Genomic DNA, 14,756 nt, shown 5'->3' with positions numbered 1-14,756 from the left:
AGCAAAAAAAAAAAAAACGGGAGAGGTGCTGTCACCCATCCAAACAGGTAAGTTTGAAAACTGTTTCCAAGAATGGAATCACAGATTTGACAAATGTATTAAGTGTCATGGAGAGTACTTTGAAGGTGCTAAGGTTGTTTTATAAGAAAATTTAAATACATAACTATGAAAAAAATTTTGTGTTTTGGGGTGGCACCCTTTTGTAGTGTGACTCCAGAGCCCTATTAGCACACTGTGAATGACATTGTCATAAATATGATGTATTTTTAAAACTATAAAAACTTTTAATCCTAAAATAATTCATACCTATAAGTATTACATATACTAATCTGACATCTATCACAGCTGGAAGCAGGCAGCATATTAAGTAAGAATCCTTACAGTGATCTAAGGTAGTTTTACTTTTTATAATTCAGACTTAATCAAAGTTATTTTCATCAATGTTTAAGAATCTTATAGTTCTGAAGTAACTTCTGCCACTTATGGTTAATTTATACTACTTTTAAACTATTGTAGAGGTTTTACCTTTCGACACTTCCTTTGATTAAACAGACAAAAAATGAGTTATTACCGATGAGTCATTTTCAAACCACTATATTCGTGGACTTCTCAGTTCAAATTCAAGATATAAGTTATACTAACAGGAGAGGAAGGCAATGAACCATCTTTGTCTGTTGTCTATGGAGACCGTGAATGATGCCAACAGTTAACACATTTTGCTGCTAACCAAAAGTTGGCAGTTCAAGTCCAACCACAGGCATCTTATAAGAGGTACCGACTTCCGAAAAAAATGAGCCATTAAATCCCTACGGAGAACACCTCTACTCTGACCCAAATGAGGTCATCAATGCTTGACCACAACTCTGTGTCAATGGCTCCTTTCATTTTAAATTCTATAGATGCCTTTTATATCTAAACATCCACCTATTGATGGCATTCATCCATCTTTTTTAAATTTAAATTTTATTTTATTGGGGGCTCTTATAGCTCTTATCACAAACCATAAATATATCCATTTTGTCAAACACATCTTTACATATGTTGTCATTATCTCTTTCAAAACATGTTTTTCTACTTAAGCCCCTGACATTAGCTCCACATTTTCCCCTTTTCTCCCCCATCTTCCCACCCTCCCCCATGTACCCTTGATAATTTATAAATTATTCTTTTTTTTTCATGTTTTACACCAACTGCTATCCCATTTCACCCACATCCATCCTTATATCTTCCATATATGGTCTACCTATCTATGGAGTTTTGGGGGTACAGTTCGTAAGCACTTAAGTGCTAACTGGAAAGTCAACAGTTCATACCCCGGGGAGAAAGATGTGGAAGCCTGCTTCTACTAAGATTTACAACCTTGGAAATCCCATGAGGCAGTTTTACTCTCACCCCAGGGTTAAATTGACGACAGTGAGTTTTATATATCTATCCATGCATCTATCTTTCTATCATCTATCTTATCTATAATTTACCTACTCAAGGTAAAGGTGATGAAAAAAGTGTTGAGTAAATACTATTTTAATGCAACAGTTTAAATAAACCAGTTTTTCCAAGCTGGATGGCAGTCCTTATCTTCATATATATGCTCAACACATATTTTTAAAACATTCGTGTCTTGAAGGCACTGTACTATACAGTAAGTGTAGAATGGTAAGCAAAACAGACAAGATCCCTGCTCCCAAGTATCTTAAAGCCTATTACAAATATACCTATTAAAATATTGATATTTTGAGAGGCTATTGTTAATATGCAATGAATAGTGTATACATACATGAAATGTAATGATGCAAACTTATTGACTCAGTGCCATCGAGTTGATGCCCATTCATACTGAGTCACCCTGTAGCACAGGGTAGAACTCTCCTGTTGATCTCCGAGATGGTGTGACTGTGTATGAAAGCAGAAAGCAGAGAGGCTGGTGTTGTCCAACCGCCGACCTGTGGTTAGCTGCCGAACCCATCACCAGGAGGCCACTGGGATTTCGTGCAATGTTATAAGAAGGTTTGAAAATAACACATTTTAAATATTTTAGCTATTTGAAGAAAATGTTTCCCTAAGTTCAGAAGTATTTTCAAACTAGAAAAAGCAGAAGGTGTAATAGTTGTTTTTTTTGCCCCCCTAACCCTTTCTTAGAAATCTATGGGTTAAGCGTTATTTCCCTATTTAAATCACCCTGAGAGAATCTCAAGAATCCTGGTGGTGCTGTGGGTTAAGGTTTGTACTGGTCATCAGTTGGTCAGTGACCCAAACCCACAAGGAGGCTACTTCAAGGGAGGATGGCGAGGCAGTCTGCGTTTGCTAAGTTGGGTTGCCACAGAACCTACCTGTGTTGCTGTTCAGTCAGTGTTGATCTACTTTCTATGAGTTTAATTGTATCTTACTTATTCATTCAAAGGATTTCGAATGGAGCATGAATAAAATGAAAACAAAACTGATAACCTACATTTCTGACTATCCCGTGAGTACATGCTATGGATAGTTTCTCCATTATTTGGAACCTCTAGTAGTGCGGTGGGCCAGGCACTGGGCTGTTAACTGAAAAGGGCCAGTCATGTGTTGTTCTATAGAATATCTATGAATTGAAATAGATTCAATGGCAGTGACTTTAACATTAATTCAAATGAGGATATATTAAAAGCTTTAGAATTTCCTTTTCAGTTTGCATCTGTCCATTTTTTCCCTAATGTTTTGTTATAACTTCTGGTTTTCTACATAACTATCAAGTTTATTAAGGGCAAGGATTTCTCAAAATATTTGTAAGGAAATTTCCACAGGTTAGATCAACAATGGCTCATCTCAAAAGACTAGGTGAGCTTTGTTCCTATTTAAATTAAGAGATGTCAACTACATTTATCACAGATTATACACATGGTTGAGTGAATTTTGAGATTATGGCTTGGTAACTAATAAATATGTTATGCTAAGGTCAGCAAAGATCAAAGCCTTCTAGGAAATATTTCTCTGGTTTTGAAAATTCATATATCAAACATTGCTTATGAGGTAGAGACAAAAAAGGAGAAAAGATTTAACATCTCCTTAATGATCACCCTAAATCAGCTTAGAGATCATCTTAACAGTTTTAAGAAGCAAGATGTGTAACTTACATTAAATGTCTGAATAATTCTTTTTTATTGTTCTGACTGTTTTTAATTGAATTTAAGAGATCTTTATATATGCTAGAACCAAGATGGCTTTATTAAATATGTTCTATTGCTGTCTGTAATATGCTTTATTTTATTCATTCTCTTAGCATCTGTTAAAACTGGAACTTAGAATGTATGATATATGAACTTAGGAAAATTGGAAGTCACCAAAAAATGAAATATAATGCATTAAGAATGGTATTCTAGGCATTAGAGAACTGAAATGGAGTGGACATTTTGAATCAGAAAACCACATGATTTAATCTGCCGGAGATGACAGATTCAAAAGGTATACCATCACATTCATGATCAAAAAGAATATTTCAAGATCTATCTTGAAGTATAATTTTATCTGACAGGACAATATCTATCCACATTCCAAGAAATCCAATCAATAAAACTATTATTCAAATTTATGCTCCAACCACTAAAGCTGGTGATGCTGAAATTGAAGAATTTCTAGATTTTCCCCCATACCATTAATGAAAGAAAATAAAGCTCTACAATAAACCTTTTTACATTACAGGGGTAATTTACTGTTTGTAAACAGTAAGGAACTCTGTTGGCACGGTGGGAAATGTGTTCGATGGCTAATGGCAAGGTCAGCACTTTGAAACCACTAGTCGCTCTGTGGAAGAAATATGGTGCTTTCTACTCCTATATAGAGCTGCTTTCGGAAACCCACAAGAGCAGTCTACGCTGTCCTGTAAGTCACTTTAAGTCAGAATCAACTGGTAGTGAGTTTGGTTTCATTTTGTTGGAAAAATTTTCACCACATTTTCCACAGTTGATTCCAAGTAGGTTGGCCTCTTAGCAAAACAATTCATCACCTGTGTTAGACAGGGTTCTCTAGAGAAATAAAACCAGAATGCTAATACTTTTATATATATTTATACAGATAGAGAAATAGTTATATAACATAACAGGTATATAACAGTTTAATTTATAAAGAAGTACAAATGGTTCAGTGCAACTCACTCCCGTGAGATAAGTGTGAGACACTGGTAGTCAGTCCTTCAAGTCTTGAGGGCTGCCAGGTAGTCCTCTGTAGAGCAATTCAGGCTATCGGGGCACAGGCAGCAAACAGCAAGGCAGGTCACCAACAGTCAGCCAGATGACAGGGTCCGACAGTCCCCAGCTCAAGAGATGTAAATTCCAATGGTGTGGCAAAGCAGGTCTTGAAGGAAGTTCAAACTACAGCGACACTGTCCACGGGTAAGGTGTCCCACAGATAGTGTATCTTGAAAATGGAGGCACAGAACAAGCAAGGCAGTCGCATACTGGTCCGATGGTCAAAGAGCAAGAGACAAGAAAGGCGAGGCTCGCTGAGCCATTTATCTCTCCACCCTCCAATTAATTCTGCGTGTTTATCGGCCAGGTTGGCAAAATAAACTACCTACCTCATCACCTGTAGCCCAGAATCAGGTTGACCTCTTAGAAAAAGAATTCATCACCTGTAGCGCAGAATCAGGTTGGAGCTGAATGCATATCTACTAAAATTTGTTACAGCTGAGTACTTCAGATAATCAGTATGATTAGAATGATGAGGTGGTGAACAGGACTTCAAAATGCTGATCCACTATATTTTATCGCTTCATCTACCAAACTTGGAAGCCAGTCTTTAATGATATGATCAGCGAGACTGATGTTTACCCCAATAAGGAATGCAAAGTTGCCAAAGGGCCCAGTAGTTGCACTAGTCTCACTTTTGTACAACAAAATCATGCAGGATCCCAATCCATGATCATGGCATAAGAGGGCTTCATGCTTCTCCAATTACTCATGTTATGAATTACATTGCCACAATGCAAGGGCTATTTGAGCCCCAACCCAACAGTCATCTCTGTTAAATCGCATTTCATACCCCAAAGCAAAATGGGCACCAAGAAAACTCTGAGCCTGCTTACTACTCTTATTTTTTTTATAAATTTCCTTCAATAAGTGGCATTTTGAAACCAGTCTATACACTACCCATTTTGTATCATCTGACCTGCTTTGTTTGGCAAGCTTACAAAACACAAAATTTGCTGTTTGATCATTGAGTTAGAATCTGATAAATATACGGAGCTAGCAGATGGTATGAACATATATATCTTCACCCAATTGAACAGCAAACCTTCAACATTGCTTTTATTCCCCTTAATGCTTGTTTTAAAACCTTTAAAAGTGTTTTCTATGTGATTTCTGACATTATTAACTGAGAAAGAATGCTGTAGAGTATATTGCCTTACTGCATCCAGTATATTCTTTCAGTCGTTTTTGGTGTCATTGAAAAAAGAAACACGTACCTAATAGTACCATATATAAGTGAGGATGTGAGGATGTGCTGACCCGGATGGCACTGGAGACACAGGGTAGGAATAGTGCTTGGTCTGGCCCCATCATGCTGGGGTGAGGCACTGAGGGCATGAAGCAGAGCAGCAGAGGGAGCAGAGGGGTGAAACCCCTGAGGAATACCAAAAATAGACTTCGGAGACACTCCAAAGACTGGAAAACACTCGTAAAGGTCAACAAACAGACCTCGAACTATTTATAGGCTTTTTCATTTTTGTCAGTGGCTTTCTTTTTGTTATTTTGTTCTTGCCTTTTGCTGTTGTTATTGTTTTGTTGGTTATGACTTCCTTTGTTGTTTTAGTTGGCTTTGCCTATTTTTTGTATTTATTAATATATCTGCATGTCTGTCTAAATAAGATAGACAGAATAAATAATTTGTAGTGGAAAAAAATGGGACAAATGTTTCTGGGGGATACTGGACAGAGGAGGTAGGAGAAATCATGGGGGTGGGGGAAACCAATCCAGGGATAAGGGAACAACAAGTGAACTAAAATCAATGGAAGGAAGGTTGTAGGATGTCTAATAGGGCTCAATCAAGGGCAATGTAGCAGCGAGGAATTACTAACACAAATGAAGGCCAAACATGATGGTAGGACAAGAGGGAAATACAGGAAAGAACCAGGAGGCAAAATACCAGGAGATCTAAATACAGGCATGTATATATATATATATGAATACAATTATGTACTCATATCTATATGTTAATAATTAAATAATTAAAGTTGCAAATGGACATTGGACCTCAAGTACTCCTTTAACACATGAACATGTTGTTCTAGCAATCTGGCATTCTGTGATGCTCATCTTCCCAACACGATTGTTGAAGACAAAATGGGTGTATAAGTAACTGTGAAGAAAGCTGATGGTGCTGGCTATCAAAAAATATAGTATCTGGAGTCTTAAAGCCTTGAAGAAAAAAAGTGACCATATACCTGAGAAGCAACAAAGTCCACATGGAAGATCATGAGGTGTCAATGGGATCAGGTACCGGGCATCTAAGACCCAGAATAAAACCATACCCAAGTTGAACGGGGTGGTGGTGCATGGAGTGGAGACCCAATGCCCATCTGTAGATATTTGGACATCCCCTCACAGAGGAGTCACAGGGAAGACATGAGACAGGGTGCAGTATAGCACCAACAAAACACAAAATTTTTCCTTAAGCTCTTTGGTGCTTCCTTCACCCCACAGGACCTCAATTCTACCTTACAACTCAGATTAGACCAGAGCATGCAACTGCTGTAGATACGAGCCTGAAACACAGGGAATCCAGGATAGATAAATGCCTCAGGGCCAACAAGGAGAGTAAAGATACCAGGAGAATCAGGGGACAGAAGGGGGAAAAGGGAGGAATCTATCATAAGGATCAACCTATAAGCCCCTCTCAAGGGGACGAACAATGGAAAAGTAGGTGATGTGTGATAGAGGATGATGTAAGATATGGAAAAAATAATCTATAATTTATCAAGGGTTGTGAGGGCGGGCAGGCAGGGGAGGGAGGGGGAAAAATGGGGAGCTGATATCAGGGGCTCAAGTGGGAAGAGAATGCTTTGAAAATGGTGGTGGCATATGTGCAAATGTGCTTGACACATTGGAGGAATGTATGGATTGTGATAAGCGATATAAGAGCCCCCAATAAAAGTATTTTTAAAAAGATAAACAAACAAACAAATAGATAAATAAATAAATAGAAATAGCCTAGCAACAACAACAAAAAATTCTGCTGAAAAACTCGGCCTATATATGAGTCTATACCGTATGTGGTCTTTCCTTTCTCACTGTTTGTAGTAAATGTCAAAGGATGTTTCTAAACACTTAAAGTTAAATACTTTGGGACATTATAAAGTTCTTGATTGAACAGTGTATGACTTACGCATGAAAGCAAATGTGTAATTCTGGAAAAGTTAAAACTTATTAAAGATTACTTATGAGAAGGCTTATTAACAACCACAGATATACAGATGACACAACCTTGTCTGCTGAAATGCGGAGGACGTGGAGCACTTGCTGATGAAAATGAAGGGCTGCAGCCTTCTGTGTGGATTGCAACTCAATGTAAAGAAGATCAAATACTCACAAGTGAACCAGTGGGTGACATCATAATAAATGGAGAAAAACTTATGTCAAGGATTTCAACTTGCTTCAATCTACTATCAGTTCTGATGGAAGAACAATTAAAAGGTTAAGCAACATGCTGCATGGGGTAAAGGTGCTGCACTAAACCTCTTTAAATTGTTTACAGAGTGAGGATGTGATTTGAGGACTAAGGTGCTCCTTACCCAAGCTGTGGTATTTCCGGTTACCTCCTTTGCATATGAAAGTTGGACACTGAATAAGAAAGACTGGAGAAGAATCAATGCATTTGAATTGTGCTGGCAAGCAATATTGGAATCACCATTGACTGTCAAAAGAACGAACAAATCTATCTAGGAAGACTTACAGCTAGAATGCTTCCTAGAGGCAAGGATGGCAAGACTTTGTCTCCTAAAATTTGGACTTGTTGTCAAGAGACTAATCCTAGATAAAGGTACTGTGTTTGGTAATGTAGACGGAGAGGGAAAGAAGAAAGCCCTCAACAAGATGAATTGACATGAAATGAAGTGGCTGCAGCAATGGGCTCAACAGAACAACCGTAAAATTGGTGCAGTGGCTCTTTCTGTTGTACATATGGATACTGTGATTCAGAACTGCCTTGACATCACCTAACAACAAGTTTGCTTACTAATGACATTATCAGTTGAGTCTCGAAGATCTTGGGACTCTTCTGCACAATGTAAAGCTTAATTGTTGAGGATGTGAATCTTTATTTCACCCAAATATGGCAACATCTTCCAATGCTTTGTAGACACTTAAATAGTGTTGTTGCCAAATCCATGTCCACCTGTACTCTCAAAATGTGACTTATTTCGAAATAGGGTCTTTGTGGAAGTGATTAAGATGAAGTAAGGTACTTAAGACACCTGACAGTATGGTGCATTTACCTAGTGCTGCAACTCCTGTTACCATTAAGCTTTAGTCTGATCTAGTGCTGTGTCTGTCCAAACAATTGACAGTCATAAAAAGTCTCTGAGAATGAGTATGAACACCCAGCACAATTTCTTTCCCCAATTTGTATGATATTTGATACAATCAGTTCAATGGCCTTATCTTCATTACCAAAAGATACAATTTATTCTAATTCTTTCCACTGTATGTACCATTCAAGAATATGGAGGGAGTTAGTGTTATTTTATTACAACTATATGTATTATGAGTACTAAGTTACATGATATTCTAAGAAATTGCCCCCCAAATATCACCCTACCCATTCTCGCTACCCTCTGGTGAGCTAGGTAGTGTTATTCCATGTGTAAACGTCAGGAAACTTTGGTTGGACAAGATCAGAAAGTTCAAAGTTGGTTTCTGGTTCCCAGGTTTTGCTTTCTTGTATAATTCCAAAATTGCTTAATTGTTTTCAAATCAGGATTAAAATAATTCATCCAGAGGAATAGATTCAGGTGTGTACCTGGGTATGGTGCTTCAATAACTGGGGTTATTACTTTAAATAAATAGCTGCAGAGAAACTAATTGTATAATCTTTGGGAAATATGAATGATTGATATAGAAATTATTCATGTTGTTGCTGCAGCTATAAGTACAATGACCCAGAACAGATTATGCAAGACATCACTGACTCAGCTTTTCTCCCGAGTTATGTACATTTTTGTAGGTCAAGCAATTTTAATAGGTGCATATGCACTTTTATATTTTATGTATCTGTGATTTTTGTGTCTGAAATAGCATTCCATTTTGTGATATGTACACTCCAAATTGGATGTGTCATAACATAGGGAAATAAAGTAAAAGAACACTATTTGACTTTAGATATTAATTATGTAAATGAATGCTATTTGATTTTATAGAAATTATTTAAATAATGTGCTGTGATTCTTTTGTTCTAAAGTCTTATAAACCTGAAAAGATCTCTGATACTCTGATGCATATTTGAATTTCTATCAATTAGCAAAGCATAAAAACCTCTTTATTTCCCATAAACTTTCCTACAGAACAGCAGATTTAGCCAAGGCTTTTGATTGAGAGAAATCCTTTCGGTACAGCATTAGTCATTATATTTAAGTATGATAATTAGTTTACCTAATTTTGTTGGCAGATTTGCCTCTGAGGAAATAATTTATTTATTTGGCTGGTCGTTTTGTAAACATCACACTTAAAAAGATTGATTAAAACATGATTTCAAACACACACATAGGTATATCTAAAATCTAATTTTAGAGAATTGCTGTCCTAGTAGAATACAAACTAGATTACTACAGTAATTATTTTCCCTTTTGATATGCATTCTACTTCATAAATTCTTTGCTACGTTCAGGGAAAATGATGCCATTCACATGGAAGCAGTGAGGAACTAGAAGATGGAAATGTGTACAGAAGTATTTTCTCCCTGAGAAACCCTTTGGTCCAGGCAGGTGCCTCTTGTTATCTTTAGCATTTAAATGAAAGATAGAGTTCTATGCACAATGTATACTTAGGACCCAGATTTTCCCTCTAGTTTTTGGTGTCTAAAAGTTCCAAATATTCAAAGGAAACAAGGTGATTTGTTTGAAACAAGGTGATTTTTTTCTCAAAAAAAGAAAAAGTCCCGAATCTAGATATGTAGAGATTCCTAAAGCAACTGGTAAACAGGGATGGGGGTGGGGTGGGGAGGGGGAATGGAGGTGGGGGCGCCGAGCTGACATCATGTCAACTTTTTACTCCATGCATGTCAGAGTAGAACCGTGATCCATGGAGTTTTCAGGGGCTTGTTTTCAGAAATAGATTTCAAGACTTCTTTCTGGTGGCTGAGCGCATCCACCATTTCCTCACCTCCAGGACTGGTTCAACGCAATTGAAAAGCATCCCTAAAATCACCCTCTTCCCCTGAATGAACCAAATGTGCCCACTGTACCTGCTTGCTCAAGACTACTAATTTGCTTTTTAAAATGCCTCAGTTAACTATGGGTTCATTTTTTAAAAGCTTAGCCTTTCTGTCTTAATGACTTTAAAGAAAGCACAAGCAATCTTAGAGTGGCAAGGTTGAAGTGTGAAAAAATATTTCCATTGGAAATTTTAAAAATGAAAATGCAGATGGAGCTGATCATTAATGTGCACCTTCTGGGCAAAGCATCCCATGTTGTCACCAGTTATATAAATTTACATTCAAAGGTTGTTCTACTCAGGAAAGCATGTCACTTATAAAAGACACAGCTGCTCTGAGCTAAAGCAAACACTGCTGTGTATCTGTGGGCGGAGTCTCTGCGGGCAGCTCATCCCTGGGCCTCTGGGTTGTATCTTTAGAGCTGGGTCCCTTTCCACCTCTTCTGCAGGGCCTTTCTCTGCCGTTTTCTTTACTTTTTTACTACAAAGTCCACGTTTTCCAATTGCTACACTTAAGTTAATCTCAGCGTTGCCAGAAAAGACCCGTAACATCGCATTTCTCTGCCGCCTACACAGTGGTCACAACAGTCCTGAAATGTTTGAGGTCACAGTACATAGTTGAGTGACCATCTTAACTTTAGCACATTAGAAATAGGAAGTACTCCCTCACAACCTTCTCCCTCTGCGCAGCACTAGTTTCTATTCTATTAATGTCCCCGTTGCTTTATTCATTTTTTAATAAAACACTGGTTCAGTGTTAATCACCAGCCCAACTTAGAGTAGATAACGTTTAACATCACTTAATTACCCCAACTGAAGCTATTAAGAAGCTTCCTGTGTTAAAAATAGAGAACTCTTTTTCACGGTAAAGGAAAATAATAATCCTGTATTATTATTTATTTTTTGTATGAAATACAACTTGAGATATAATATGAAATAGCATGACTTAGTAGCAAGCTTCCAGGGTTTTTACAAAATCTGTTAAAATGTTTACTACAGTGTCATTGTTTATTGCCATAGAGCTCACTCCAAATTGAATGGACCTCATGCTCAACAGAAGTACAACTATCCTGTCCTGTGCTATTCTCATGATCGCTGCTATGCACGTGTCCAGTATTGTATCCATCGTGGCACTTCATCTTGTTCAGGCTGCTCCTTTAGTCACTGACCCTCTACTTTACCAAGTATTTTCCAAAGTACGTGAGACAAAGTTTCACCAGTCTCGCTTCTTAAGGAACAAGGTGACTATTTCTCTCGATACAGATTTGTCTATTTTCCCAACAATCTGTGGTGTATTTACTATTCCTTGCCAACATCACAATTCAGCCTTACCCCCTTTTCTTTGGCCCTTCTTATTCATTGCAGTTTTCAAATGTGGACAAGGGAATTAAAAATATTGTGGCTTGGGTTAGGCATACCATTATCCTCAAAAAACACTTTCAACAGGTCCTTTCTAGCCAATTTATCCAATGCAATATGCCATTTATTTTTTTCTTGACTGCTACTTTCATAGGAATTTACTTTGGATCTAAGTAAAATGAATACCTGACCACTTTAATGTTTTCTCCATTTATCATGATGTTTCTTATTGGTCCAGGTTTGAGGTTGTGGGGTTTTATTTCTCTTGATATTGAGACATAGCCTTCACTGAAGGTTCTAGTTTTTAGTGTATAATGAGGAAGGTAGTAATTATAATTTTTCAAAAATATTATAAAATTCTTGATCATTCATGATTTGATTTTGAATGCATTGTTGGTACTAATGTAGGCTAATTTATGACAACCTCCACAAATGTCTACCCTGGTGTAGAAATAGGCCCCCCTTTAAATAATAAGTTATTCAAAGTAGGTTCTATTTTTCACACCAACTTTTAAATTACTGTAAAAACATTAGAATCTTTTGAAAGAACATTTTTATTAAGAGCACATTGGTTGTGGGAAAAGTTAAACCATTTAATGTTGCAACTGTTTGGGTTTTTATTTTTACTTATAGGACAAAATTGGCATTAGAATGGAGACAAACTTGCAGAAGAAGCCAGTAGACAACACAGTGCCCTCAACTGCTTGGTTTTCCTGGACTCCTGAAAAGTCGGGAGAACAGCGTGATCACTGTGCTGTATTGGAGAGTGTTGGAGAGTTAAAGCTTAAAGCAGGTTTGCAGACTGCTGAAAACAACTGCTAGTGGCATCTCTGGAAGAAGTATCCTCTTTCTCTGATTAGATATGAAATGTAATCAAGCACAATTGTTCTCAACAGGTTCTAGAACCTGCAGGGGTTGGCTTAAGCAGTTCCCTGCTGTGGTGAAAAGATTTCCACAATGAAGCAACTATGAAGGCCTGGGAAACCATTTAGCATCACCAGGAACACTATTTCCCTTTGTGAGAGTGGAATCTCACAAAGTCCCAGTTCTGCTGGTTATTAGTTCACTTTGGCGAAAGATTTTAGGTTCAGATCATTTTGAGAAAATGGCATTTAAATAAAGTTAAACTGTTCAATGTGCTTCGGGAATTCTACTTTTCCAAAATTTATTGTTTACAAATTATTTCTAACTGCATTTGATTATAATCTCCAATATCTCCCACCTTCCTATAATTTATATGATGTATTCTTGTATATCTGTTCAGTTACTGATTTGTTTTATATTGTGGTAGAGATACTTTATTTCTTAAAATGGATATGGGAAATTTTTAAGTAGTTTTGCTTCTCTTAACAGCATTGAGGCTGAGTGTTCCCTGGATTAATCCTTGTAAGTTGTTTTAGTCAATTACTTTGTCTATTTCACTGAATTTTGAAGATTGTAAAATACCTTGTTTATAACAGCATGTTGTAAGCATCTTAAAATCTGAACGACATGTACTGATTTCCCTTTTCCATGCCTGATGGTGACACCTTGTTCTTCCTCATTTTGTTTCTAGATTACTGTTGTTAGGAGTTTATCAATCTATTTACTTTTCTAAACAGTCATATCATGACTTTATTGATTCGTTCATGTATTTAATTTCTGCTTCATTAATTATTTTGTATTAAGTTTGCTTTTCTCTCTTTAACTTCTGAGGCTGGATATTTAGATCATTTATGTTCAGAGTTTTGTAGTGTTTGTTTGCCTTCTCTTACATATACTACACAGGAGAAGTTTGTTCCATGAAGAAGTTTTAGCTATTTGGTTTCAATCCATTGTATTTTCGACTCATTCATTCCAAAATCTTTGCTATATTTCTTTTTTAATAAATCATTTTATTTGGGACTCTTACAACTCTTATAACAATGCATACATCAATTGTATCAATAGCATTTGTACATTTGTTTCCATCATTGTTAAACATTTTTTCTACTTGAGCCCTTAGTATCAGCTTCTCTTTTTTCCCCTCCCTCCCACTCCTCCCACCCTCATAAACCACCCTTGTAAACACTTGATAAATTATAAATCCCACCCTCGTAAACACTTGATAAAATATAAATCCTTATTATTTTCATGTCTTACATCATCTGTTGGCTCCCCTTACCCATGTTTTTGTTGTCCCCCTTGTGGTGGGGATGGTTATACAATCATTGTGATAGGTTCCGCCTTTCTCCTCCTTCTCCCCCCACCTTTCCCCTACCCTCATGGTATTGTTACTCCCATTAGTGCTCCTGAGGGGTTTATTTCTCCTGGAGTTTGTGTGTAGAGAGCTCTTATCTGTACCAGTGTGCATGGTTTGGTCTTCTTTTCTCTTGCATTCTGGCAGCAGCTGTGTTGTCCATGCCATACTGGGCAAGAACCTGCTGCTTCTGTGTTCTGGTACCTGGGGTGCACCGCAACTTTGTCAGTTGAATGTCACACGAGGCTGCTCTTGTTCTCTCACTCTTCTCCAGGGCTGTGACCAATGATATAGCCTTTACAATCATACCCATGCTTGGTCATGTCCCCTTGCTCCACACAAGCATTGCTGAATGCAAGTACCAGTGTATCTCTGGTTTTGGATATATAGTATGAGTCCTAACAGAGGCTGCTGTATGCAAACAGTCATGTCATCATATTCTGGAATATTATCATACCAAACTCTCTAAACCCTGAATTACTGTCGGCTGCCTTGGTGATCCAGAATGCTTTGGGTCTCGTGGTATCTTTTGAGTGCGATTATTTTGGAGGGTATCTGTTTCCCATGGTGAAATCTGTCTTGCCGCATTTTCTTGCTAATTGATTTTACTTGTTTATACGAATAGTTGCCTGGACACCACCATTTTTACTGTAAATTTACATCTTTTAAGAACTATAACTAGGGTTTATTTTTTGGAGTAGGGATTATAATATATATTGAGAATTCAATCAGTAAGATACAGCAATTCCTTTTCAAAGTCCTTTGTTTTTTTATCCTGTTAGAAA

This window comes from Tenrec ecaudatus, chromosome 4 (assembly GCF_050624435.1).
Source record: "Tenrec ecaudatus isolate mTenEca1 chromosome 4, mTenEca1.hap1, whole genome shotgun sequence".
NCBI classification, from domain to species: Eukaryota; Metazoa; Chordata; class Mammalia; order Afrosoricida; family Tenrecidae; genus Tenrec; species Tenrec ecaudatus.
The sequence above is the reverse complement of the archived record's forward strand: the minus strand, read 5'-3'. Positions refer to the sequence as shown.